Source organism: Dromiciops gliroides, chromosome 3, assembly GCF_019393635.1.
Source record: "Dromiciops gliroides isolate mDroGli1 chromosome 3, mDroGli1.pri, whole genome shotgun sequence".
NCBI classification, from domain to species: Eukaryota; Metazoa; Chordata; class Mammalia; order Microbiotheria; family Microbiotheriidae; genus Dromiciops; species Dromiciops gliroides.
In genome coordinates this window covers 29,872,319-29,898,485 of record NC_057863.1, presented here as the reverse complement: position 1 = coordinate 29,898,485, position 26,167 = coordinate 29,872,319, and the positions used below count along the sequence as shown (strand labels likewise).

Here is a 26,167-nt window from a genome sequence, read left to right as displayed (position 1 = left end):
CTTTGTTTCTTGGTCAAAGAATAAACACATCAGAGCCAGTATCCCAGAGCAGCTGGATCTCAACTGGAGCCTGGGTCTTCTCTCAGGCTCAATCTGCTTCTGAACCATAGACTTTGGGGGATTTTTCTTTGGGTTATCTCAGTACAGCATCTCCTTCCTCTCTTTCAGAACCGACCTATGATGTCAACTTGCTGGTCTGATTGTTCCTGGAAACAATGTAACCAGCAGCAGGAGTCTGAGGAAAGAAAACATCTAACGGCCCCACAACTCCCAAGGGACTCCCAGGAGAAGGGCCTTGGCCCAGGCTCACTTAGAATCAGGGCATGTTAGGTTTGGAAGGAAACTTTGACGTCATCTCAGCCAACCCCCTTTGTGGGGAAACTGAGGTCCAGAATGAGTAAGTATCCTGATCACCAAGTGCAGCCCCCTTTCCACTCTTGGGATGGCTTCATTGAGTCATTTTGGAGAGGAAAACCAATGAGCAGCAGTTCCCATGGGTTCAGTTCTCATCTCTATCTAGATGATTCCCTTATTTATAAACTAAGCTTGAATTTCTCTCCTGAGCAGCAATCTCCCACTTCCATTTCATTGTTCTCTGCCACCGTACCATGTTGCCCGTGAAGCCACAGCATCCTAGGACCATAGATCCTGAGTGGGGAAGGATCTAGATGTCATCTAGTGTGACTCTGATGAAGAGCCTAAGACCCAGAGAGGTCAGTGACTTTCCCAGTGTCTCACAAATAGCCTGGTGAAGTGGGGGCATTTGTATCTAGGTCATCTGCCTTTAAAGCTAGCTTTCTTTGCAGTTTGCTAATCCATCTCTCAAGATCCAACTTGTGCAACTCTGGGCAGGCCTGGAACTACATCAAGGCAGAACAACCAGCCAGCTACGAAGCATAATTTTAGGGAATTGAAAGACATCTTGACTAGCCCCCCAATTACTCCCTCCACTGATCTGCTAATGTTTCACCTTTCCCTCCTACCTGGCATGGAATTCTGAAAATTAGATTTACTAAAGGGTTAGACAATAAAGGCAGGGCATGGTCCAAAGAAGGCCACAACAAAAACTCATTTGTTACCCAGGAGCCAACTTCTAACCCTCTTCTACTAAAACAGTTTCGTTGATGACATTACCCCCCTTCACCTTGTGAGACAGTGTTGGTAGCAGTTGGGAGACTGAGGAGAGGCCATAGTGTATTTCTACAGAAATCCAAGGCTTACAGAACACTTTCCTCAATGCCACCTTGTGCATAGATAGTACAAATACCAATAGACTTTTTAACAGATGAGGAAATGAAGGCTCAGAGAATGGTCACTAACTCTCCTAGAGCCACACAGGCAGTGAGGGTATGAGCTATCGGTGACAGCAGGTAAGTAGTTGGACAGCTCTGAGCGCTGGCTATCTGACAGTAGCCTGTGGAGGCTGAAAATACACTTGGCTTATGGCAGCCTTGGCAGGATCACAGATTCAGAGCTAGAGGGCTCAGATGAGGAACCCAGGCCTAGAGTCTGGGGATTGTGGGTATTAAGGATCATAGATGTAGAGCCAAAGGGACCTTAAGGGCCATCCATCTGGCCAGTGAGTGACAAAGAGCGCTTACTATATGCCTGGGTGCTAAGCTAAGTGTTAGGAATACAAAGAAAGGCAAAAAGCACTCTCTCTGACCTCAAGTTGCTCACAGTCTAATGGGGGAGACAACATGCCAAAAACTGTGCATGGAGTATATGTTTAGCCTTACGTATTAGGACACTGAGGTCCATGGCTGGAAACTGACATCCCTTGGTCGTCCAGAACTGAGGTAACAACCCAGGTGCTCTGAATCCAGATTCAGCATCTGTTTCTTCATCTCATTTTGCCTTTTACTTTGGAAAAGTGGCTTTGCCTTTCTGTCACTCAGTTTGCTCATCTGTTATATGTGAGGGCTGGACTAGATGGCTTTTATGTTTCCTTCCCACTCTTTGCTTTTCCCACAAATAATGAAATTTTGCAGGACCAGAGTAAGCATTTATTACAGATTGGATTTGGCAGCTGGTGGATGCTATCCTCTCTAACTGATTCTTTGTCTGAAGAGAAATGGTGGCCACTGGGAAGTGCTCTTCTTCTTTCTTCTTCTCTTTCTCCTCCTCCTTCTCTTTTTCTTCCTCTACCTTCTTCTTCCTCCTCCTGCTCCTCTTGCTACTTCTTCCTATTCTTGTTATTGTTCTCCTCCTCCTTTTTATTCTTGTTCTTATTGTTCTTGTTCTTCTCCTTCTCTTCCTTCTCCTATTTCTCCTCCATTTCCACCTCTTGCTCTTCCTCCTCCACCTCCTTCTTCCTCTTATTCTCCCTTTCCTTCATTTCTTTCCTCCTTTCCTCTTCTTCCTTCTTTTTCTTTTTTCTTTCCTTTTATCCTTCTCCTTCCTCCCCCAACTCTTCTTTTTTTTCCCTTTTATCCTTCTCCTTCCTCCCCAACTCTTCTTTTTTCTTTCCTTTTACCCTTCTCCTTCCTCTCCCAACTCCTCCTCCTCCACCTCCTCCTCCTCTTCTTCTTCTTGTTCTTGTTCTTTTTCTTCTTCTCCTTCTCCTCCTCCTCCTCCTCTGAGATTGCCCTGGCAAATTAAGCCCCGTGCTGATGTCACAAAGATTCCTTTTCCTTCAGAAATACTGAGCAGTAGAGTTATTCCTCACTCAAACACCTTCAAAAGCCCTCTGACGTTTTTTCTGAAATACAAAGCCCTTCTCTTGGAATTCAGGACTGCCCTGTCCCGACCAATTTTCCAGCTCTTCACTCTTCTCATGCTGTCTTCCCCAGTCAAACCAGACCATTTGCCATTCCCCAAAGATACACTGCATTCAGTCTTTAAACTATGGAATACATTTTATTTTCTCCCTTTGAAAGACTGCCCCAAGTTGGTACTTGTTGAAATCATGGTTCTTCAAGGCTTTGCTCAGTAGAGCCTCTCCTTATCAAGTCTTCTTAATGCCCTCAACCTAAAGTCTTTTTTGTTTCTCCTGAATCCCTCCTATTCTGTTGCCTTCTCATTGTATTTATCTGATTCTGCCTTTGAACACAGCTATGTGCCTCCTGGATTTATTTCCCATTTGCTAGACTCTAGGAAAGTAGACAACAGGTATTAAGCATTTACTATCCACCAGGCAGTGTGCTAAGTGCTTGTGATACAAATACAGTCAAAAAGAAAGACAATTCCTGGCCTCAAAGAGCTTCATATACTTTGGGGGAAAATTCTATTCTTTCTGTAGTCAGTCTTCTTTTCTTCAGGTACCTTGGAGACCTCAGACCCTCCACCATGCTAGTGGCCCTCCTTTGGATACTCCAGGTTATCAAAAGCAATTTAAAAGTATGTCACCTGGAAGTGAACACAAGTCTCCCCATTTGGCTTGATTTAGGCAAAATACAGAAGAACAATCAATAACCTTCTCATCCCTGGCTTCTCTTAATGGAGACCAAGATCACATTGCCATTGTTGGTGATCACATCTACTGGGGGGGGGGCAGTTCACAGAAAAGGGAGCAGAGATGGTGGTAAGCCTGGAGCCTCACAAGTGCTGCCAGGACAGGGAATGAAGTATGGCAGGCTTGGGTCTCTCCCCAAAATGGTGGCTTTGGAAGGAACTGATCATGGGAGAAGTGCACCACAGGGTTAGAGAAATGTTCCAGGGTGAGAAGGCAGCTGAAATATGGATGCAAAATCCAAAGATCACAATCGTGAATCCAAGGACTTTGTCTTAGTAGATTATAGTGAGGAAAATGGTACTTAGAAATATGGTGGAAGGGAATGCAAAACTCATCTGATTTCACCCCCTCATTTTATAAATGTGGAAGCTAAGGCCCAGAGAAGCCATGGCTTTTGTAAGGTGAGAAGCATGTTACAGTGGAAGGAGAACTGGCTTTGGGTGCAGACGGCCAGAATTTGAATCCCAGTTTGGCCCCTTCCTATCTGTGAAAACCAATGGGCAAGAGACTTCTTTCTGGGCCTCAGTTTTCTAACGATGAAACTAATGCAGGTGGATTCAATGATATAAATGGCCTCTTCCTGCTATAAATCCACAATTATATTATCCCAAATGTCTGTGTGCTAACAAATTTGGAATTCCAAGGTAGCTCCACTGGCAACTGATCCAATTTTCTTTCCACAACACCATGGATCCCTCTCTACCATCTTTATATCTCCCTACAGTGCCCAGAGCAGTGTATCAATAGGGTCAGAAAAAAATAAATATTTTTGAATGAATGAATGAATAATTGAATAAATGAGAACTAGATCACATTGTCCACTGCTCCTCTGTTCAATTTAAAGTGTTGGGCTGAATTGATTAAAATAGATATAGCACCCATCATGCATTGCATGTCTACAGACAATCACTACCCTTATTGATCTGGATAATTAAAGGAAGTGAGGGACACATGCAGGCAATTGTAATAATAGAATCACAAAATCTGAGAGCTGAAAGGGCCCTTAGCTAGTCCAACCCATGTGGTCTAGAGCATAATCTAAAAGAATCTTCACTATAACATCCAGCAAGTCCAGCCTATACTTAAAGACCTCTAATGAGGAGGAATCTACTTAATTTTGAGGCAGTCCATTGAATTTTGAGACAACTCTTGTTGGTAGGGAGTTTTTCTTGATATCAAATCTAAATTTGTCTCTTAAAAACTTAGTTTCAATTCTGTTGGTTGTGCCCTTAGGGTCAAACAGAATAACTGATTCTAATCCACTTTGTATAACTCTGCCTCACTTAAATACAATTCACAAGCAAGTCAAGCTATCACCTTGTGATGCCATCAGTCCTCTTCAAAACTGAAGGACTGAAGTAGGAACAATGAAAATCTCCTGTCCATATGGGCAGCCCTTCATATACTTTGGGGGGAAATACTATTCTTTCTCCAGTCAGGTACCCTAGAGACCTCAGACCTTCTACTATGCTGGTGGCTCTCCTTTGGATACTCCAGGTAATCAATTTAAATGTACGTCACCTGGAAGTGAACACAAGTCTCCCCATTTGGCTTGATTTAGGCAAATCACAGGAGAACAATCAATAACTTTCTCATCCTTGGCTCCTCTTAATGGAGGCCAACATCACATTGCCATTGTTGGTGATCACAGAACACTTCTGATTTGAAGTTTTCAGACAAAACTGCCATCTAACTGAGCTCCCATAAGTCTGTGCTTGTGAAGTTTTTGCCCCTCAATAGTATAATTCTATAATTCCCTAAATGTGTTCCTTAGTATCCTTAAACTAAAAAGATCAGTGAGGGTAGTGACTGTACATACATATTGTGTGTCTAGGTCAGCTATGTGACATAATGGATAGAGTGCCAGATCTGGAGTCCAAAAGACACATCTTCTTGAATGCAAATATTGCCTCAGATGCCAGCTGTGTGACCCTGGACAAGTCATTTAAACTAGTTTGCCTCAGTTTCCCCATAAGCAAAATTAACTGGAGAAAAAATAGCAAACCATTCCCGGTATCTTTGCTAAGAAAACCCCATGAATGGGGCAGCTAGATGGTGGAGTGGATAGAGCACCGGTCCTGGAGTCAGGAGTACCTGAGTTCAAATCCGACCTCAGACACTTAACACTTACTAGCTGTGTGACCCAGGGCAAGTCACTTAATCCCAATTGCCTCACTAAAAAAAAAAAGAAAAGAAAAGAAAACCCCATGAAGAGCTGGACACAACTGAAAAATGATTGTGTACATGATGGTATTTTATATGTATTTATCCCTTTGGAATATCATCTAGATATTAGCTAGATTTAGCTCAATGCTCTACCCTGTCTGGATTTTTTTTCATCCTGTAGTTGCCATTCAGTGTGTTAATGATTCCTCCCAACTTTGAGTAATTTGCAAATGTACAGTAAGTGCCATCTATGTCTTATGTGCCATATTTGGCCCATTGTCATCAATAATATCTGATACATTAACATTTCCATTATGTCTATGGTCCTCCTCACCACAATAAAATCAAATAATAATGCTAATAATTATCTTGACAATGATGAATAATATTATTTAGAATCAGCAAACTGTGTGGTGATGGATGGGCCTTAAGAAAATGTCCCAAGGTACACTTGGAGGGCAGCCCCAGGATGAGGAAGATGGCTGTATGTTTATAACAGAAAAAAAAGGTATTTAAATGCATACATACAGGCACTTCATGCAAACTCCATGTTCCTTTCTTTTGTATCTAAGGAACTGTGGCATAGTGAAGGGATTTAGTGTCATATAGTCCTGGGCTTGGATTCCACCTTGGAAAATTATTAGGTGTAAGGTCTTGGTCAAGTCACCTAATGTCTCATCATTATTCCTCATCTGGAAAATGAGGATAATAATAGCAACTACTTCACAGGACAGTGAGGATCAAATTAATTCATATAGAAAAACGGTTTACAAACCTTGAAATTCTATAAAAGTGAAAGCTGTTAGTATTTTCTTATAGACAAAAACCAAATGAGATGATATGATTCTCCTCTGCTAAGGAATATTTTAGCAGGTCCATATTTGCTTACTGAATAAAGGTTTTGTTTGGGCTTTGTTTTCTTTCTAGCCTGAAAGTCCAGTCAACTGGCATTGACCTATTTTTCTAGCCTAATATCTGAGTGGTCTCTTTCCTGTGTGTGCCATAATGTTTTTGCTTAGCTAGTCGTCCATGATCCCATATACATAGAGATCTTTGAGCCATCGTTCGTGATATTTCTATGCCCGAACCCCCTTCTCTTTATTTCTGTCACTTGAAATCTTAGCTGGCCTTCAAAAAACCCACTTTACATGCCACTTTCTTCATGAAGGCTCTCTTGATCTTCCAGTCATAAATTATTATACCCAACTGGATATCTTATACCACATGCCAAATAAGGTCAAAATAGGCAAATGATTTGGACAAAAGGAGTGATATAACAAACAAATTAGGGGAGCACATAAAAATGTACTTGTTTGATCAATGGATACGAGAAGAGTTTATGACCAAACAAGAGTTGAAGAGGATCACAGGGAGTAAAATGGATAATTTTGATTTCATGAAATTAAAAAGTCTCTTTTCACAAACAAAATTAATGCAATCAAAATGGGAAGAAAAGCAGGAAACTGGGAAAAATTCATAGCAAGTTTCTCTGATAAAGGCCTCATTTCTCACATTTATAAGGAACCAAGCCAAATTCATAAAAATAAAGGCTATTCCCATTTGATAAGTAGTCAAAGGATATGATTAGGCGATTTTCAGAAAAAAGAATCAAAGTTATCAAAAGTAACATAAAATTCTCTAAATCACTATTGATTATAGAAAATCAAATTCAAACAAGTCTGGGGTACCACCTCATGCTGTCAGATTGGCCAAAATAAAAATGACAAATGCTGGGTGTAATATGGAAAATTGGGACACATGCACCATTGGAAGTGTTGCGAAGTGTTCTAGCCATTCTGAAGAAAAATTTGTAACTATGTCTGAAGGGCTATAAAGCTATGCATACAATTTGACCCAATAATACTACTACTGGGTTTATATTCCAAAGATATAAAAGGGAAAAGGATGTGTGTGCATAAAACTATTTATGGCAACTCTTTTGTAGTGGCAAAGACTTAAAAATTAAAGGGATGATCATCAATTGGGGAATAACTGAGAAGTTGTGGAATATGATTATGATGGAATATTATGTACTAAAAGAAATGATGAGGGAGATGGTTTCAGAAAAACTTGGGGAGGGGGGCAGCTAGGTGTTACAGTGGATAAAGCACCAGCTCTGGAATCAGGAGGACCTGAGTTCAAATCCAGCCTCAGACACTTGATACTTACTAGCTGTGTGAACCTAGGCAAGTCATTTAACCCTCATTGCCCCACCAAAAATCAAACCAAACCAAACCAACCTTGGGAAATCTTATTTAAATTCACAGTGAATTGAGAAGAACCAGGAAAACATTGTTTACAATAACCAGAAGTATTGTAAGAATGATCGCCTGTGAAAGACTTTACTATTCTAATCAAGACAATGATCTAAGACAATTTCAAAGGATGTATGATGAAAAATGTTTTCCATCTCCAGAAAAAGAACTGATGAACTATGAGTATAGATTGAAACATATTTTTTCACTTTATTTTTCTTGATTTTTTGCAGCGTATCTAGTTTGGAAATACGGTTTGTATACCTTCACATTTTTAATTCATGTTGCTTACCTTCTCAAAGGGGCAGCTAAGTGACAGTGAATTTAGCACAGGGCTTCCAATTAGGGAGACTCTTCTTCATAAGTTCAAATCCAGCCTCAGACACTTACTAGCTTTATGACCCTGAGCAAGCCTCTTAGCTCAGGTTGCCTTAGTTCCTCATCTCTAAAATGAGCTGGTGAAGGAAATGACCAAATATGCCAGTATCTTTGCCAAAAAAACCCCAGTGGGGTTACCAAGAGTCAGAAGCATCTGAAACAACTGAACAGCCTTAGCAATGGGTGGGGAAGGTGTGGGAGGGAGGTAAAGAATTTGGAACTCAAAAAAAAGAATGTTAAACACAAATAAACAAACAAACAAACAAACAAATAAATGAAATGAAAAGAAAAGAAAAGAAAAGAAAAGAAAAGGAAAGAAAAGAAAAGAAAAGAAAATGCGATTCCTTCCTCTTATCACTCACAGTTGTTTGGGCCTTTATATTTCCTTTCACAAAGGACATAATATGTATTTGTTGTCTGCTTTTATGCATTTGTTCATATGTTGCATTCTATGTGACATAGAAAGGACCTTAGAGGTCATTTAGTCAAACTCTGTCATTTTACAGAAGAGGAAACTGAGACCCAGAGAAGATAAATGACTCATCTAAGTCCTCACAGATTGTAAGTCTATATTAGAACTCTCTTTAAATCCAGTGCTCTTCCCACTATATTACATTGCATCATTCAAATATTCAAGCTGAAAAGCGTCCTTAAGGCACTTATTATATGTAAGACACTGTTTTGGGCACTAAGAATGCAAAGAGAAAACAACAATAACAAAAAGTCTTTTCTCCTTGGGAATTCTCATTCTATCTGGGGGTAGAAAAGGGTAGAATGTTTGTGTACACACACACACACACACACACACACATATATGTGTATATATATATACACATTCTTACACATGTATGAGAGATGTGTATATCTTTCATATATACTAGATAGATATCAATATTGATGTCAGTATTGATATAGCTACAGATTTGGGGGCAGCTAGGTGGCACAATGGATAAAGCACCAGACCTGAATTCACACTTGACACTTACTAGCTGCGTGATGCTGGGCAAGTCACTTAACCGCCATTGTCCCACAAACAAAAAAAGAAACAAAGAAAAAGAAAAAGAAATAAAGGGAGCACCTATCACTTTCCTCTATATGTGACTAGATCTGCCCTCCTTTATTTGGGGTGGCTATGTGGCACAGTGGATAAAGCACTAGCCCTCAATTCAGGGGGACCTGAGTTCAAATGTGGCCTCAGACACTTGACACTTACTAGCTATGTGACCCTGAGCAAGTCATTTAACCCTCATTGCCCTGCAAAAAAAAAGTTAGATACAGATATAAAGATAGTTTGAAAAGGGAGAGTCTTCCAATTAAGGGATAATTGGTATGTGAGACTGACTACATCTTTCCAAAGTACAAAGTATATGATCTGAATCTTGAAGGAAGCCTGGTTATACAAGAGATAAAGGGGAAGAGGGAGAGCATTCCAGGCACGAGGAACAGCCTGGCCAAGGGTTTGGTGTCTGGGTCAAGTAAGCCATTTTATCTGGGACCTAAGAGTTTGTGAGTATGAGTTAAGCAGGACTAGAATGGTTGGCTTAGACCAGGTTGTGAAGTACTGGTGATGTCAATCATGTTTTATCGTAGAAGAAATAGAAAGGCAGTGAAGATTCTTGAGTGTGTGTGTGTGTGTGTGTGTGTGTGGCAGGGGGCAGGGATGGAGGGTTTGGGGGCGGGGAGTGACATGATCAGGTGTGGGCTTTGGGAAGGTCATTTTTGGCAGCTGTGAAGACAGATTAAAAAACTTGTGGCTGAATTGCAAACTCAATAAATTCAAGGGCCATGCCTTAATGACCTTTGTATGATTCCCATCTCTCCTCCCCAGCATGACCAAGCACAACACTTTGTAGATAATAGGTACTTTATGTTGTAAAAGGAATACATGACCAGAAAAAACAATTTTTTTACTAGTTAGCGTTGGAAACACTGTTCAATATTTACGCTCAAAATCCTTAAAACAAACCAAGGCACATTTAATGGTAGTACAAAAAACATCAGTTAATTTCCATGCTGCATGACTTATCTATTGAACATTGTGGTACAGTGTATAGGCATGTCAGCTCAAACCCTGGGCTCTCTATGCCATTTTTTTCACATACTGTCTTCTGAATTGTACAAATGTGTTCTGTTCCTCTATGTGGCCAACTTCAGATATCCATCCACTATGAGTATCCCCCTCAAGACCAAACTGAGATAAATGAGGAAAGACTCAAATTAGTCAAGTTTCATGATTATAAAAATCACACTTATACTGAATTTTTAATGGATAAGAATATCTGGATACTGAAGGAAAAAAAGCTTTGATAAATTGTGTACATCAATTTCAACTTCTATAATGTTTAGCTCTCCTGAATGAATGGGAATGAAACGAACAAGATCATAGCTCTAGAGTAAGAAGCAACTTTAGGGGCTATCTAGTATAAGTCCTTTATTTCAAAAATAAGGACAAAGGTCTAATTAGGTTAAATAATTTGCCCAAGACAGAGAGTGGTAGAGCTAGGATCTGACCCCATACACTATGACTCCAAATCTGGAGGCAATGTGGATTCAAATCTCACCTATTTTACTGGGTAAGTCAATAAAACTATCTCAGCCTCACTTTGCTCATATATAAAGTGGGGATATGAATCACACCTACCCAATAGGATTGTTGTGAGGATCAAGTGAGATAACATTTGTGGTTTGCTTTGTTGAGTCATTTCAGTCATGTCCAACTCTCCATGACCTCATTTTGGGATTTTCTTGGCAAAGATACTGGGGTGGTTTGCCATTTCCTTCTCCAGCTCATTTTCCAGATAAGAAACTGAGTTAAAGAGGGTTAAGATATTTGCCCAGGCTCATATACAGTTAGTGTCTGAGGCTGGGTTTGAACTCATGGAGATGAGTCTTCCTGATTCCAACCCCAGTACTCTATACTCTGTGCCACCTAGCTACCCTATGTGAAATGTTTTGTAAATCCTAAGCTGCCCTATAAATGTTATTTATTATGGTATTAGGACATTGTGTCCTTGAGTAATGTGAGAAAATAATGGGATTTGGCAGATACTCAAGGGCCCACCTGGAGATTAATCTAAACTGATTGAATTAAGTGAGCATGATTGACTTTGCTGATTAGCCTACTTAAAGCTAATTAGATTGTAACCACACCTGGCTGGCCCTTAAGAATGTATTGTTCTCAGAAGCTAAGGACTTTGAATTCAACTGGAGACCACTTTCAAGTCCAGTGAACCAATAGATTTGGATGATGCTAACTGATCAGCTTGAAGCAGTGTGTAAGGACTTTGCTCTGGACCTATAAAATGCTTCCACATTCAATTTGCTGGGCAGTTGGTGGTTGAAGTAGGCTCGTGGCAGAGGACTTGAGGAAGCACCCGACCCAGCTGGAACTCTAGGCTAGATAGGCCTTTTCTTAACTTTCTGAATTCCACATGAATACCTGGTATGCTTTAATAAATGCTTAATGCCCAAAGACTGGTGCTAAAGCTTCTAATTTAAGGTGACCACACATTAGATTTTTTAGACATCACAGTTAAATTTTAAACATCACAGTAAGGCACTGTATGTTTACTTGCTTTAGTTTAGTCATTTATTGAGCAGAGATATTTCTTTGCCTATATCATGGGTTACCTTGAGACTCAAGAGAGATAACATATGTAAAGCATTTTTCAACATTAATGATCTATGCAAATGTCAGTAACAACTATTCAGCCCTCTGGTGTAGCTCAAAACACAGGCTTCACTTGTTCTTAGCCACGTTTTCTTGATTCTTCTACAATTGGGCATAGATGAACTCATCTGTTTCATCAATTTCTGTTTGTAAGATATCCCTGAATAAGTCACCTACACCCTTAATAACTTGAAAGCTTTTTCATTTGTATCCTGGGAACAACTAGAGCAGCTTTTAATCTGATTAAGCCTAGCTCATATTCCAGGCTACATCAGTTCCAAAACTAAGACTCTTTGAACTCTGCCTCCCCCTTCTGGATGACCCCATACATGATGGGTGGGCCTTGTCCACTTTGACCAGAAGATCCAAAGGCCGGCTACCTTGACAACCTTTGAACTGAACTGCCAAGTCCAGTCTTACCCCAGAGTCTTGAAACCCTGATGGTGATTCATTGTTTGTAAACACAGAAACAGAATGCCATTGTTAACTTGACCTTGGCCTTGAGCTTTGGGATAGTAGTAGTAAAAGGTGTTTGAAGACCTGGGCATTTTCTCTGGAGCAAGATATCGATCAAGTTACTTTCAAGCCTTCCACAAAAGCCTGGGTGCCATTTTACAAAGTAGGAAATTTAAGCCAGTTTCCTAGGAAGATGAAGTTGACACTGAAGACAAAGGGCTCCATTACTTAATTGAGCTTAATAAAATTATGGGAGCCAACTTTGCTGTGTTTTGAAATAGTTGGAAAATTTAATAAGGGCAACCTAAGAGGTTGCTATCCTAGAGAGACTGTTTGAAATGAAGTCTGCCTGGGATCTTACACAAAGGAGGGGGAAGCCCCCAACAACTTGGATTATTCCATTAAACTAACTTGTCCAGAATGATCAGGTGGCTGAGTCAGAGAGGCACTGAGTATGGTGTCAAGGCAAGCAAGAACATTAGAATTGGAGTTAGGAGAGATTCTGGCCTCAGATTCTAATTAGGTATTGACCCTGAGCTGGTCACTTAACCAGATAACCTTCATTTTCCCCATCAGTAAAATCAGCTTGGATTGCATACTACTCTGGGACAATGAGAAGCATAAATAAATGTCAGCTCATAACAATCCTTTTAGGGAGGGCTGCTAGCAGGACTTAACCCAAAATTACCGTCTTTAGTGCCTGCATAACTCATCATCATCTCATAATTATCTTGCTTTAAAACAGATTCTTAATCTTTTTTTCAATGTCCTTAGCCCCTTCGTCAGTCTAATAAAGTCTATGGACCCTTCCTCATAACACTTTTAGATACACAAAATAAAATACAAAGGATTATAATGGAAACCAGTTATGTATAAAAGTGATCAAAATGTCTTTAAAGCAAAGTTCACAGAGTCCATGTTAAAATCCCCTGTTTTAGAATAGTACCTTTCTAGGCTTATTCTTCAGCCATCATGCACTCTCAAACTCTCCTTCCTCCCTGTCTTTGCCTCTGTTTGGAATGAATGCTTTCCCCACCTGCCTCAGCTTCTTAGAATTCCTGGTTCATTTCAAAGCTCAGCCCAATAATTTCTTCTTTTCTGATCATTTTAGCTGCTAGCATTGTCCTTCCCACTACATTTTGCATATATTTAGTGTATATTTTGTTTCCCCAGAGACTAAATGCTCCTTGGGGAAGGGGATTTTTTTTCTCCTTGTCTCTCTTGTAGCTAGAAAATAATCTGGGACAAAGTAGTCACTCAGTAAATATTTATTGACAATTTGCTTTATTCATTTTCACCCCCAATTCCTTCAGCAAGTGCTATCCAGGGAAGCAGCTTGAGTAGTTGGGAAAAGTAATGCTTCTGAAATGAAAGGAACTGGGTATGAATCTTGAATCTTCAGGGGGTCCTTAGGCTTTCACCCCTTAAAGGTCACTCTTTAGCTTTTTAGTGCTCTCCCTGCATAATAATACATTTCCTACTTTCCAGGGTTATGCTTATAAATCAGGTTAACAGCTAGACTTCTGTATAATTATTAGTTATTATTATTCCTTCCCTGGAGAAAAGTACTTACTTACTTAAAAGATGGGATAGGCCCTTCTCATCCTCACCATCCATTGAGAGACTACTGTGTGCAACTGGGCAGCTAGGTAGGACAGTGGGAGGAATTCTGGGATTAGAGTCAGGAAGACTCATTTTCTTGAGTACAAATCTGACCTCAGACATTTACTAGTTGGGTGAGCCTTGGCCAGTCACTTAACCCTGTTTGCCTCAGTTTCCTCATCTTTAAAATGAGCTGGAGAAGAAAAAGGAAAACTACTGCAGTGTCGTTGCCAAGAACACCCCGTGAAGAGTTGGACACGACTGAAAAATGACCAAACACACATATTATGTGCAATTGTGCTAGAAGTTTAGTTACAAAGATCCAGAAAAGTCACGATTCCTCCAATTCCTCTCCCCTATATTCTTGAATAAAACAGGGCTTCTCTATAAAATGATAAGCAACAATATAGGTTAGGATAAATAAAAAGTGAATGGCAACATTACTTTGGGATGGGGGTAGGGTGTATTCCAAAGCATAAGCAAAAGTAGAGATAGGCTACATCGAGGGTGGTGAGGAGCAGCAAATAAAGTCCCTTTGGATACAATGGAAGGTGGTTGGAGAACAAATACCAAATCAGTGAGGAGGGAGAAGTTGGGTGAGATCAGATTGTGTTAAATCTTGGGGATCAAGTCTGAGAAGTTTGTATGTTATCCTATAGGCAATGGGGAGGAAGATTATTCTGCAGACGTAGTTACTTTGCAATCGGGAAGGAGGGAAGGAGGGAGAAAAGGAGATATTTTAGGAGACTCCTGCAATAATCCAGGCATGGGGTGATGAGGTTTTGGATTAGGGTGATGACAAAGGCAATAAAAAAAGGGGTGGGTTAAGAAGCAATATAATAGAGAACAGAAAAATGTCCTTGTTCCAGTGATGGGGGAGGGGGAGGTTGATGATGGGAAGGGTGTGACAAAGTACTTAGTTGAATATAATCAGTTCAAGCAAGTAAAATAGAGGGTTTCTTGACTAGACAAGAGCTGAAGTGAGAGCCCAGCTAGATCATCATCCTGAGGTCTTATAACTGTTGGATTTCAAAAAGTCATCTGCCAGATAGTCTGGGGTATGGATTTGCAATTGCTGGGTGGGTGTCTGAGACTTCATTGAAATGAGTTTCACCAGAACTGATTGTCTCTTCTCCTCCCCCTCCATCCTGCCCAGTAACCAGGCTCAGTCTCTAATCTTGCCATTTCTATGGAGGGCATCCCTAGCCTTCCAGTCACCCAGATTCTAAACCCTGGATTCCTCCTTCATGCCTAATACTCTCTCCCTCCCCAAATCCAGTCACTTGCCAAATATTGTCAATGTTGTCTCCTCCAAACCCAGCCTCCCTTCTGCCCTCTTGTAGATCTACCACCTTCTTTCGGGTACTCACCACCTGCTTCCCACACTCTTTTAGCCCAACTGGTCTCTCTGCTTCTAGATTGTGCCCTCTCCAATCCATCTGTCACACAGCTGCCAAAATCATCTTCCTCTAGCACATGTCTGCCCATGTGATCCCCTCCCTCACCCCTTTTCAGAAATCTTCCATGGCTTGTTACAGACTCCAGAATAAAGCACAAACTCAAAAGCTTGGCATTTTGAGCCCTTAACAGTTAAGTCCTGGCCTCCACTTTCAGAATTATTTCAAATGACTTCCCTTCCTGCAATCTACATCCCAGCCAAACTGGCTTATTGGCTGCTCTCTGAGCTGAGCTTCTATCTTCTGCCATGAGCTTTTGGGCAGGCTATCTGTCCCACAAGCCTGGAATGCACTTCCTTCTTGACTCCATCTCAGAGAATCCTGAATTCGCTGTCTCCTAATCAATCAAAAAGAATTTTTAAGTACTGCTACATGCCAGGTTCTGGGAATACAAAATGATCCCTACCTCTGTTTGTGGGCTGATGCCAATGGCAACACTTTCCTGGTCTTCTGTGGTTGTCAGTGTTTTCTCTTTGGCCTCTATTTACCTATTTGTTGTATTTCCACTGTTAGTGTCATTATCATTTTACAGATGAGAAAACTGAGGCTCAGAAAGATAAATTGACTTCCTCATTGTCATATAGCTATTAAATGTCCAAGGCAGTAATGAAATTGAGGTGTCTTCTGATTCACCATCCATCTTTTCCAGGATCACACCACACTCACTCTCATCTGGACTTAGATGTGATCCTGGACTCATGAAAGCTGGGTCAGCCGCCTATAAGCACTAATAGACCTCACTAAACTAGAGAAACTCAAAGTATGTGCCCACTGAAGACTTGATGTGTCTGTATCATAAACGTAGCAGTTATCTACTGGCCACTGTATTTTAAAATTAACCATAATAAATAGTTCATTGGGTTGCTGATACACACCGGCTATATGACCTGGGGCAAGTCACAACCCCTCATACTCTAGTTAACCTTCTAACACTCAAAGTTGTAGAGAAGGTTGCAGACTTAGTAGAGGGAGGTTCTTTACCTGGGAATTCTCCATACCAGTGAAATCATAGATTCCTTCTCTATCCTCTCTCCCTATCATCATCTCATGGAAAAGAGAGGGAAAGGTATCATCCTCTTGGCAGTAGAGGGGGATGGGCAGCAGTCCAGAATGTTTTACACACTGTTAAATGTATTCTATTGACTGAGCAGTGCTCAGATTTGTCTTTGTTTTAATGACTATAGTTTTAGAGCTAGAGGGGACCTTTGCAAACTACTCATTTTTTAGGTGAGGAAACTGAGGCCCATAGGGGTTTACTGATTGCTCCAAGTCACAAAGCAATAAATGTCAGAAGCTGTATTTCAACCCAAGAATCTCAATCTAGGCCCAGTAATCTTTTCACTTAGACTGACTCCCTCAATGCCAGCATGTCAGGAAATTTTCCTCATACTTAAAAAAGACAGACATTTTTTAAAAAATCATTAACTGGAAAAAATTGATGAACACTAGGAAGGTCTGAAACACTAAAATATCTTCTTTGAAGAAAACGAAGATAAAAATAAAGGTTTCCAAATGTTATCCTGTAGACAGTGAACAGTATAGAGAGCCCATTACCTTCACTATTGGGTTACTCACTTTTCAGTTGCCAGATTCTGTAAAAAAAAAAAAAAAAAAGGAAAGAAAGAAAGAAAGAAAGAAAGAAAAAGAAAAATATTGACACAGACAGTCTAAACCTTCCATAATCAGTCAGGAAGTGTGTGACAGCTCAGTATTATTGTTTTTGAAGTTTCCAGGAAATTATTGGGTTTTTGCAAAACAAAACCCTTCTGCAAATTGCTGGGGGTGGGGTGGGGAACACTTTCCTACAAATGGCAAATGAGCCCTTCAGAGAACTCTTCCCAGAATGGTCTGCAGGCCAAAGGATCTAACAAAGGATGATGCATCCCAGAAACACCAGAGACCTTTCTTCTTTTATGAATATGCCAAAATGGGAGGATATCGTGAATTCTGAAAGTTTTAGACTTTGGCATGTGCTCTTTCTGTAGGATCATTTCTATGTGCCCCGGGAGAATCGAATTGTAATCAACATAATGTTCTATGTACAGATTGCACAAATGCCTAAGGAGATAAATGTGCTACCTTTGAGCCACTCACTTTATGGCTAGATACTCAAGAAGTTAAAAGCTTCAGTGGAAATATAGGACATTCAGGCAACTCACCAGTTGCTTTGTCTACATTATCCCTGGCTTGACATTTTTTAAATAGCTAAATTGAGTACAAAAGCAAGATGTCTTGGTTTCAAATAGAAGTGATGGGAGATATAAAGGTGGATGAACTTGGAGTTCACAAACTTGGTCTCAAATCCTATTTCTGATATCAGTTCTGTGACCATAAACAAATAATTGAACCTCTCTCAGTCCCAGTTTCCTCTTCTGTAAAATGAGGAAGAGTCAGACTCACTAACCTCTGAAGTCCCTTCTTATTTTATAAACCCATGACCTGGAATCAGGAGAGACCTTGTTTTGAAACTTGCTTCTGACACTTACTAGCTATGTGATCATGGGAAAATGTAAACCTCTTTGAGGTTCAATTTTTTCATCTGGAAAGTAGGGACAATAACATCTGCTTACAGTAATAGGATAGGACCAGGGAATGGGCCTGTGAATTTATTGGTATGGGGAAATACTGGATGAGAAAATTGCCTTGACCAATGCAGGTTGGCACCTTTTCTGCCATTTTAGTCAAAGATGTACACATAGCACTGGCATGTTAGGAAATTAGCACAGGGTCAGTGCACAGTTAGTATGTGTCACAGGGGAGTCTTTTTGGTGCTGAGGCTGGCTCTATTATCTTCATTTATAGCGATGTTCAATCATATAGATTCCATTTCTTGTCTTTCCTTTATCACTACAATGACAAAGTTTCACTACAATGACATGGGGTAATTTCCATCTTCCAAGACATGTTTGTTTGTTTTTTTTCTTCAGTAATGACTATGGTTGAGAGGCAGAATAACACAGTCAATAGAAGGAAAGGACTTGGAGTCAGGAGGACCTAGGTTCAAGGTCGGCCTCTGATATCCATTAGTTTTATTACCAGGGCCAAGTCACTCTCAGTGCTCCCAGGTAGCACACCAAGCCTATATGTTATATATGGTTACTGACCTCAGTTTACTAATCTGTGAAATGAGGTGGGTTCAAGTAGATGACCTTCTGGCTCTAAAGCTATGCTGCGATGATGCCTGAGCTATCATACCTATTTCACAAAGATGGTTGTGGTAAGGTAGAACTATGATTCAAAGAACTTTTAATCCCTAAAGTACTCAGTGATTATTAGAATGAGTTTTTTTAATCAAAGTACATATACAGCAAAGAAAGTGCTTAAGATGAGATGGTTCCATATTCCAGCACTAGAGAGCCATGTCAAACACATAGCATCCTAGGGTTCTGATCTCACTTTTCATTTCATATAGGAAACTCTGGAGAGGCAAAAAAATCAAGAAATCTAGAAGAGACACCTTTGGCTCCCATTTGGCCAAGAAGCTCAGGCATATTCTTGGAATATGGTTTCAGGGAATAGCATTCTCTCAATCCCCCAAATGGCAACACTCAAGTGTCAAAGTCCATCTGGACAAATAGAAAACGGAGGAGGGAAGAACTTTCAGCCTGTAGTTTATGAGGCATTTTTAAAAAAAATGAATTTGCTGTTCCATTGTACTTTTGAGTACCTGGTGACCAGACCAACTCAAATTCAAGGCTTCTGGACATCAACTTTTTAATTACTGGGAAAATATGAAAAATTTCAGTATTTCTTTTCCCTAATCACTTTGAAGAAGGCAGTGCTGGTTGACCCTCTGTTCCATTGTTCATTACCTCTATACCACTGAACCCAGGGAATCACACAGCATTTCTGTACTGGAGAATGCACGAGGTGCTGGTGGAAAGGCATGCAGCCCAAAGGTTATTTTCCACAAATGATAAGAAATTACTGCACAGCTGGAACTTTCTCATCCAAAGCCACATTTTTCAATGCAGAAAATTACAGCATAGGACAGGAATAAATCCAGGTTTATCCACACAAATCTCTCCTTTTCTGGTTTGTATAAATGCATTTTTATGAAATTATTATTTTCATACGCCATCAGTCACACTCAGGCATTAAGCCCATATATAAATATAACTCATGCGTCACACACAAACCCCAAACACATATAACTAACTCATTTTTTTCAGCATCCTATTTATTTTTTTCTGGTAACATCATATTTTCTGAATTCAGAAATTGGCATCCAATAATTATGACACTGCCATGTGCCACCTCCATTTAAAACAAAATTTTATTCTGGACTTAACAAATACCACGTAAAACAGGCATTTCCATATATATGTACTTGAAGGAGAAGGGAGGATTGTATGTGAAACTGTCAATCTCTGTTATAGATAGCTTGCTTTGCCTTTTTAAGTATGCAGTAAGTTCAAACTATAGCTTTCAAGTCTGTCTTGCTTTCCTGTACTTCTTTCTAGCCTTCCTTTGTTTTCTGTTTTTTCTGCACATAAAAATAAAATGGTGCCTCAGACAGCTCTTTGAATTCAGCTCTTCCAGATGTCAGGTCCATTACTGTACTCTGGATGCCACAGTCACCAGTGGGACAAGTCATTACCAGTAATGTGAACAGGAAGGCATCTGGTCTAAAAGTAGCACCTAACTGTAAACTTCCCCACCACGTATTGATTCCCTGGAACAGTATAACACTGTAACTCCTTACTATCTAAGAACTTACCTGTCATTGTTTACCATCTTGAAAGCCTAGCTATAATACTGGCAAAGAATGAAATCCTGATCATTTTTTCCTTCCTTTAAAAAAGTATTCTTTGTTGAAAGAGATGATTTGGAAGAACTGGCAATTTAGTTTGAAATGGTGATTTTAAAAAGGCAACAGTAAACATTATGAATTTTTTTAAAGCCTAAGATAGATCTAGGATAGGCTCTGGGGAAGGGGCAAGAGGTGTGTCAGTCACTCAAGAATGGAAGTGAAGCTGACAAAGACAAGCCTCACCTGTACTTTGCAGTTTTTGCTTAGGGCTCCAGGGCTCCCAGAAGACTAGGTTGTAGTCAGCTATGACTTATGAAACCATAATCAATGGAACCAACGTGCCTTACCAATGTGAATATTTTTCCTACCACTCCTTTGCTGCTCCCTTCTACCCACCCCTCTCAAAGTACCAGGTACAACAAGGCAGCAAAGCTCTGAGGTTAATTATTTTCATTCCACCACGTTTTAACCTAGTAACAAAAATATTTTGTCAGGGGGAAAACACTTGACATTTCAATTCTGTTTGTCTTTCTGGCTTTCTTTTCTCTGCTAAAGAAGCAAGAGGAAGAAGTGGGTGTTACATTTTAGAATTGAGAGCAAAAGAATGGTAACATTTTTGAAAGGCAGCTTCTAAGGACAAAGGAAAACAGACCTCACTTCCTATTGTTTTGTTAGCCACAAATAAACAACCTATGGACCACTTAGCAGACATTATAGTTAGAAGCAGTAGAAGGGGAAAGGCATTGACAGTTAAATGAAACTAACAAGGCTTGAGAGAGTACATGAAGACAGACACAGAAACACTTTGCAAAACACAAGGTCCTACAGAAATGTTTTCTTTTTTGTACTGTTGTTGTTATGATTATAGTGAAGGGGAAGATGATGAAAGAAGAATTCTTTGTTTGATCTCTTCCCCTTTCTGGAACTTCTGACATCAGCTCAGACTCTGACAAACATATTGTTGTACATCACCCCGATGTCATGGTACTCTCTGACAAAGATTTGGGAATATCCTATTCTTAAAAAGGAGAGACACCAAATGGTACAGTGGATAGAAAGCTGGCTCTGAAGTTAGGGAGACCTGAGTTTAAATCCTGCATCTGACCCATACTAGCTACACTGTGACTCACTTGAGGGGAAGGTCGCAATCTCCATCGGTCCTTAATCAATAACTTCTTATAGTAAAGAATCCATGGGTCAGTTTAGAAATCATAACAGCAAAAAACCTACTTAAATAATTTTATTAGCAAACTTCCATGATTAATTATTATATATTCTAGTCACAAGCTACTTGAAATTTAAGGCTGTTTGCTTTTTGGCTTTTGTATACGAGCATCCAGCCTGGCACCTGGCGTGAGGTTGAGACTTAATAAATGGATAAAAGAGAATGGAATTGAATTGAAGGTAACTGCTGAAGCTTACTAGGTACCTAATTTACATTATTATTAATAATATATATATATATATATATATATATATATTGTGGGGGGGGAATGAGGGTTAAGTGACTTGCTCAGGGTCACACAGCTAGCAAGTTTCATGGATCTGAGGCCAGATTTGAATTCAGGTCCTCCTGAATCCAGGGCTGATGCTTTATCCACTGTGCCACCTAGCTGCCTCTAGGTACCTCATTAATACTTGATTGGTTAAATGATTAGGAAAAGGCTAGGGTTCACATTAGGCTACACATCGATTGTTTTGATGTTTGTACTTCATTTTTTTTTTCGGGGCAATGGGAGTTAAGTGACTTGCCTAGGGTCACACAGCTGGTAAGTGTCAAGTGTCTGAGGACAGATTTGAACTCAGGTCTTCCTGAATCCAGGGCTGGTGCTTTATCCACTGTGCCACCTAGCTGCCCCTGTACTTCATTTTTGAAGAGGACTGATGACACCATGGCTTGTGTGTGAATTGGATTTAATCGTGGCAGCGCTGCACAAAGTTGTCAGCTGAGCTCTCTCTTCCAGAGTCCTCCAAGTCCAGTAGCAAGACAAAATCAGGACAAGTGGCAGTGGCCCAGGCTACAGTGGATGGCCTTGGCATCTTTGATGTGTGACCAAGTTCTAAGCACTCTATAATACCTTCTTCAGCCGCCTGCATGGCCACTGAACAAATTGTTCTCATCCACCACTGAAGAGGGAGTCTTCACATTCTTGGAGCAGAAATTCCCCTAATGGATTTGAGGCCTGTCAGTTACCCTCAACCTGGTTTAGCCTGTCCCCCTAGATGGTTTTTCTGGGAAGTGGTCACTCTGGATTGACTAAAATACCTGAGAAATCAGGATTCCATTGAAGCCAATCAATATACATTTATTAAGTGTCTACTAGCTGGCAGAATAGTAGTCAACTTCTTGTAGGTAGGAAACCAACTTGGAAGAACAGTAAACCTCAACAATTTATCTTTAGTGCTAAAAACAACAACAACAACAACAATAGAAAAGTATGCTACTAACTAGACTTTGTGCAGATTTAAGACTTTGTCTAACAGAGAATAAGGAGTGAGCCACAGCCCTCTAGTGGAAAATCCTGGAAGCACTCTGTTCCAGCCCAGATGTGAAAGGATTCCCTAAGAAACTAATTTTATTTTGTTGAGAGAATCATCCAGGACTTTAAATCAGATTGTATCTTCAAGGATTTTCAACCTAACAGAAAATGACTATGTAAGATCCCTGTGACTAATGTTAGAATATTTTTCCCCTATTAAAACCTGGGCTCATCTTGATGTGATTTGGATTTACAATGTGTTTCCTGTGTATTCCAATGACAAACTGGCTTCTGGAGAATCCAGATCTTGGAACGATAATAGCTGTTGCTCTTCATGTGAAAGGACTGAGGTTTACAGCTTGTTCCAAAAATGTGCTTCCCAAGCAGGGATGGTTACGTTTTTCAAATACAGGAAAAGCCAAGCATTTATCATTGGATAGTCCTATTACTGATTCTCTTCCTGAAATTGTTGGAGGGGGGAGGGAGGAGAAATTGTTCTTGGCCCCAGATCAAATCTGTGTAGACAGCCTTTACCCAAAGCTGAGTCACTAGAGATGAGTAAAGAAGGTGTCTATTTCCCATGGGCTAACCTAAACTGTTACTGAGTGGAGAAAACATTTCCCAGCCATATATGGCCATGTCAATGGCTCTACTGCCTCTGGCCAGTTCTGGGCATGATGAGTTTCCTGTCTTCCTGTTCTTGGAAGATCCCCATGCACCTATCGCTATGGCTTCCTCTAGTTGAGCTGTTGTTTCTTTTTGGAAATGTAGCTACTATTTACTGTTCCATTCTGAGTTGAGTCATATTTTGGGTGAAAGGATCATAGATTGAGAGCTGGCAGCATCTTCAGAGGCCACCTCCTCTTCCTTGCTACAATAATCTTATAGATAAGGAAATTGAGGCACAAGGGCATTAAGTAATTTGCCCAAGTGGTGATTAAGTAGCAGAGGTGGGATTTTGTTTCTCCTATTTATTTTTAAATGGTTTTGGTATTGTGTGGGATGTCAGAGTCTGATCCCTAGGAGGGTTGTCTATACAGGGCAAGCTGTACTGGAACTCACTTTAAACCAGAGATGGGGGCACAGTTGAGGATGCATGCATGTAGTGGAGTCTAGAGAGTGTTGAGTGCTCCCTAGTGAATCCAGGCACATACCCAGAGGATCTCCAAGGTGATGAGACATAGGAGATTATGGTCTGGAGGAAATTGATGGGCCAGTAGAAGACTGGGGAAGGGTACAAGGATGGTGATTATGATGGAGAGGAAGACCCTAGCCTCTGATGCCCACTCCATAGAGCAAGGGCCCCTTTCCCCATGCTGATCACTTCCCTGATTTAAGTGTATTTTGTAACACTAACAATCATTAGCATTTACATATTTCTTAAGTTGCAAATGCTTAGTTCCATTATATGTTTGTTCCTCACAACTTGTGAAGTATGACTACTATTGTTCCGTTGTTTCAGTCCTGTCTTCATGACCCCATTTGGGGTTTTCTTGGAAAAGATCCAGGAGTGATTTTCCCTTTCTTTTTCCAGATCATTTTATAGATGAGGAAACTGAGGCAAACAGTGAAGTAGCTTGTTCAGAGTCACACAGCTAGTAAGAAACTGAGGGCAGATTTGAAATCAAGTCTTCCTGGCTCCAGGCTTGGCACTTGATCCACTGCTTCATTTAGTTGCCCTTGGACAATTATTAATAAGTAATGCTATTATCTTTATTCTACTGGTGAGGAAACTAAGGCTAAGGTAAGTTGAGTGACTTGCCCTGTTACATAGCTATTGAATATCTGAGGTGAGATTTGAACTATGGTCGTCTGACTCCAAGTATAGCACCCTCCAACATGGACAAAGGGGAAGAAAGGCAGCTGTTTAGCATTAGGAAGATCTGAGTTCAAATATTACCTCTTTTTGCTTATTATTTGTATGATTCTGGGGAAGTCACAACTTCCACACACCTCCGGCAAGCACTTGGTACTTATCTGTTCCACTATAAACAAGGAAATCTCCACCTGACAACATTATGTATCCCTGTTTATTGAGCAAAGAGGGAGGACATAGCATTAGGAAATTAATATTGTTAGCCCTGGTCCTTTCTCTGTATGATCTTTTACTAATTTTCTTCCTTCCTCAAAAGGAAATCTTTATCAAAATAACTGATAAACATTATCTTGATGATTTAGCCTTTTGAATAGACTTGCCACTTAAGGGAAATAGTTTTAACTTATCATCAGCTAAATTGTGTGTGTGTGTGTGTGTGTGTGTGTGTGTGTGTGTAGGGGGAGGGTTATAAGAAGACAGCTTCATAATAAGACACCAGCTTAGAATGAAGAACAATTTTGCTAAGCAACTAATCAGAAATAAATTTCATTTGTTTTGTTAATTAAATGTTCCCTGGGGAGAGAGGCAATCAGGGATTTTGTTCTCCCTATTAAGTTTTGGGGAATCTTACCTCTGACTCATATTGGCTCTTTGACCCTGGACAAATCACTTAACCTTTCATTGTTTTGGGCAACTCTTTCAAACTCAAGTTTGCAGGGAAGGTGCCAACCTGCACTGGTACAGGAAATTTACTTGCTTAGAAGTTCCCTATAATGATGAAATCACTCAAAATCTTAGTTCCATGGCACTTTTTTTTTTTGAGAGGAAGACATACTTTGCTTGGGGTAGCTAGGTGGCACAGTGGATAAAGCACCGGCCCTGGATTCAGGAGGACCTGAGTTAAAATCCAGCCTCAGCCACTTGACACTTACTAGCTGTGTGACCCTAGGCAAGTCACTTAAACCTCATTGCCCAGCAAAAACAACAAAACAACAACAAAAACCCATGAAGGCAAGGCTTTTGGAGAACTGGAGTGGTTGGACTACTGAAAGGTGATTTACTCATGGATATATACTTTTTGGGACGTTTGGATGTGTGATGACATCAATGTGGAGAACTCCCGATATGTAAATTGCCTAAATTAATGAAGATCTGCATTACATTTGTAATTTATTAGCTTAGAGAGTTTTCTGGTGTGTTGGATGATTAAATGACTCACCCCTAGTCACACAGATAATATGCATCAGAAACTGGACAGGAATTCCAGTCTCTTCCTGACCCCAAAACAAGCTTTCTATCCATGATGCCATTTTGCATATTTTTTATTTGTGGTATTTTGGCTAGAGAGCAGGTTGTAGAGTGAGGAAAAACTGGATCCTCTTGTGACACATGCTGGCTGTATTACCTTGGAAAAGTCTCTTTCTAAGACTTACAAAGTGGGTATTCATTTGTGGTGCTGGAAGTATTTTCCTCACAAAGAGTTCCTCCTGCCAGTAACATTACAGGTCTGATTAAAAACAAAAGAAAACAATGACAATAACAAAAGAAAACAAAGCCTAGCAAATGTTCAAGAGCAAATCAATTTCATTGGAAATGGACAAATTCAAAGCATAGTCAGGTCAGTGAATACTGTTTTCAAAACTATCAAGCCCAAGTAAGTCCTTGTGAGATATTGACCCC

The 26,167-nt window shown here is 40.2% G+C and overlaps 1 protein-coding gene across 1 annotated transcript in view; it reads right to left on the bottom strand.

Annotated features, from left to right (window-relative positions):
• LOC122749431 (EGF-like and EMI domain-containing protein 1) overlaps positions 1-26,167 on the bottom strand; it is an 808,768-nt gene that overhangs the window by 69,199 nt on the left and 713,402 nt on the right. The gene's annotated exons all lie outside the window — the stretch shown is intronic.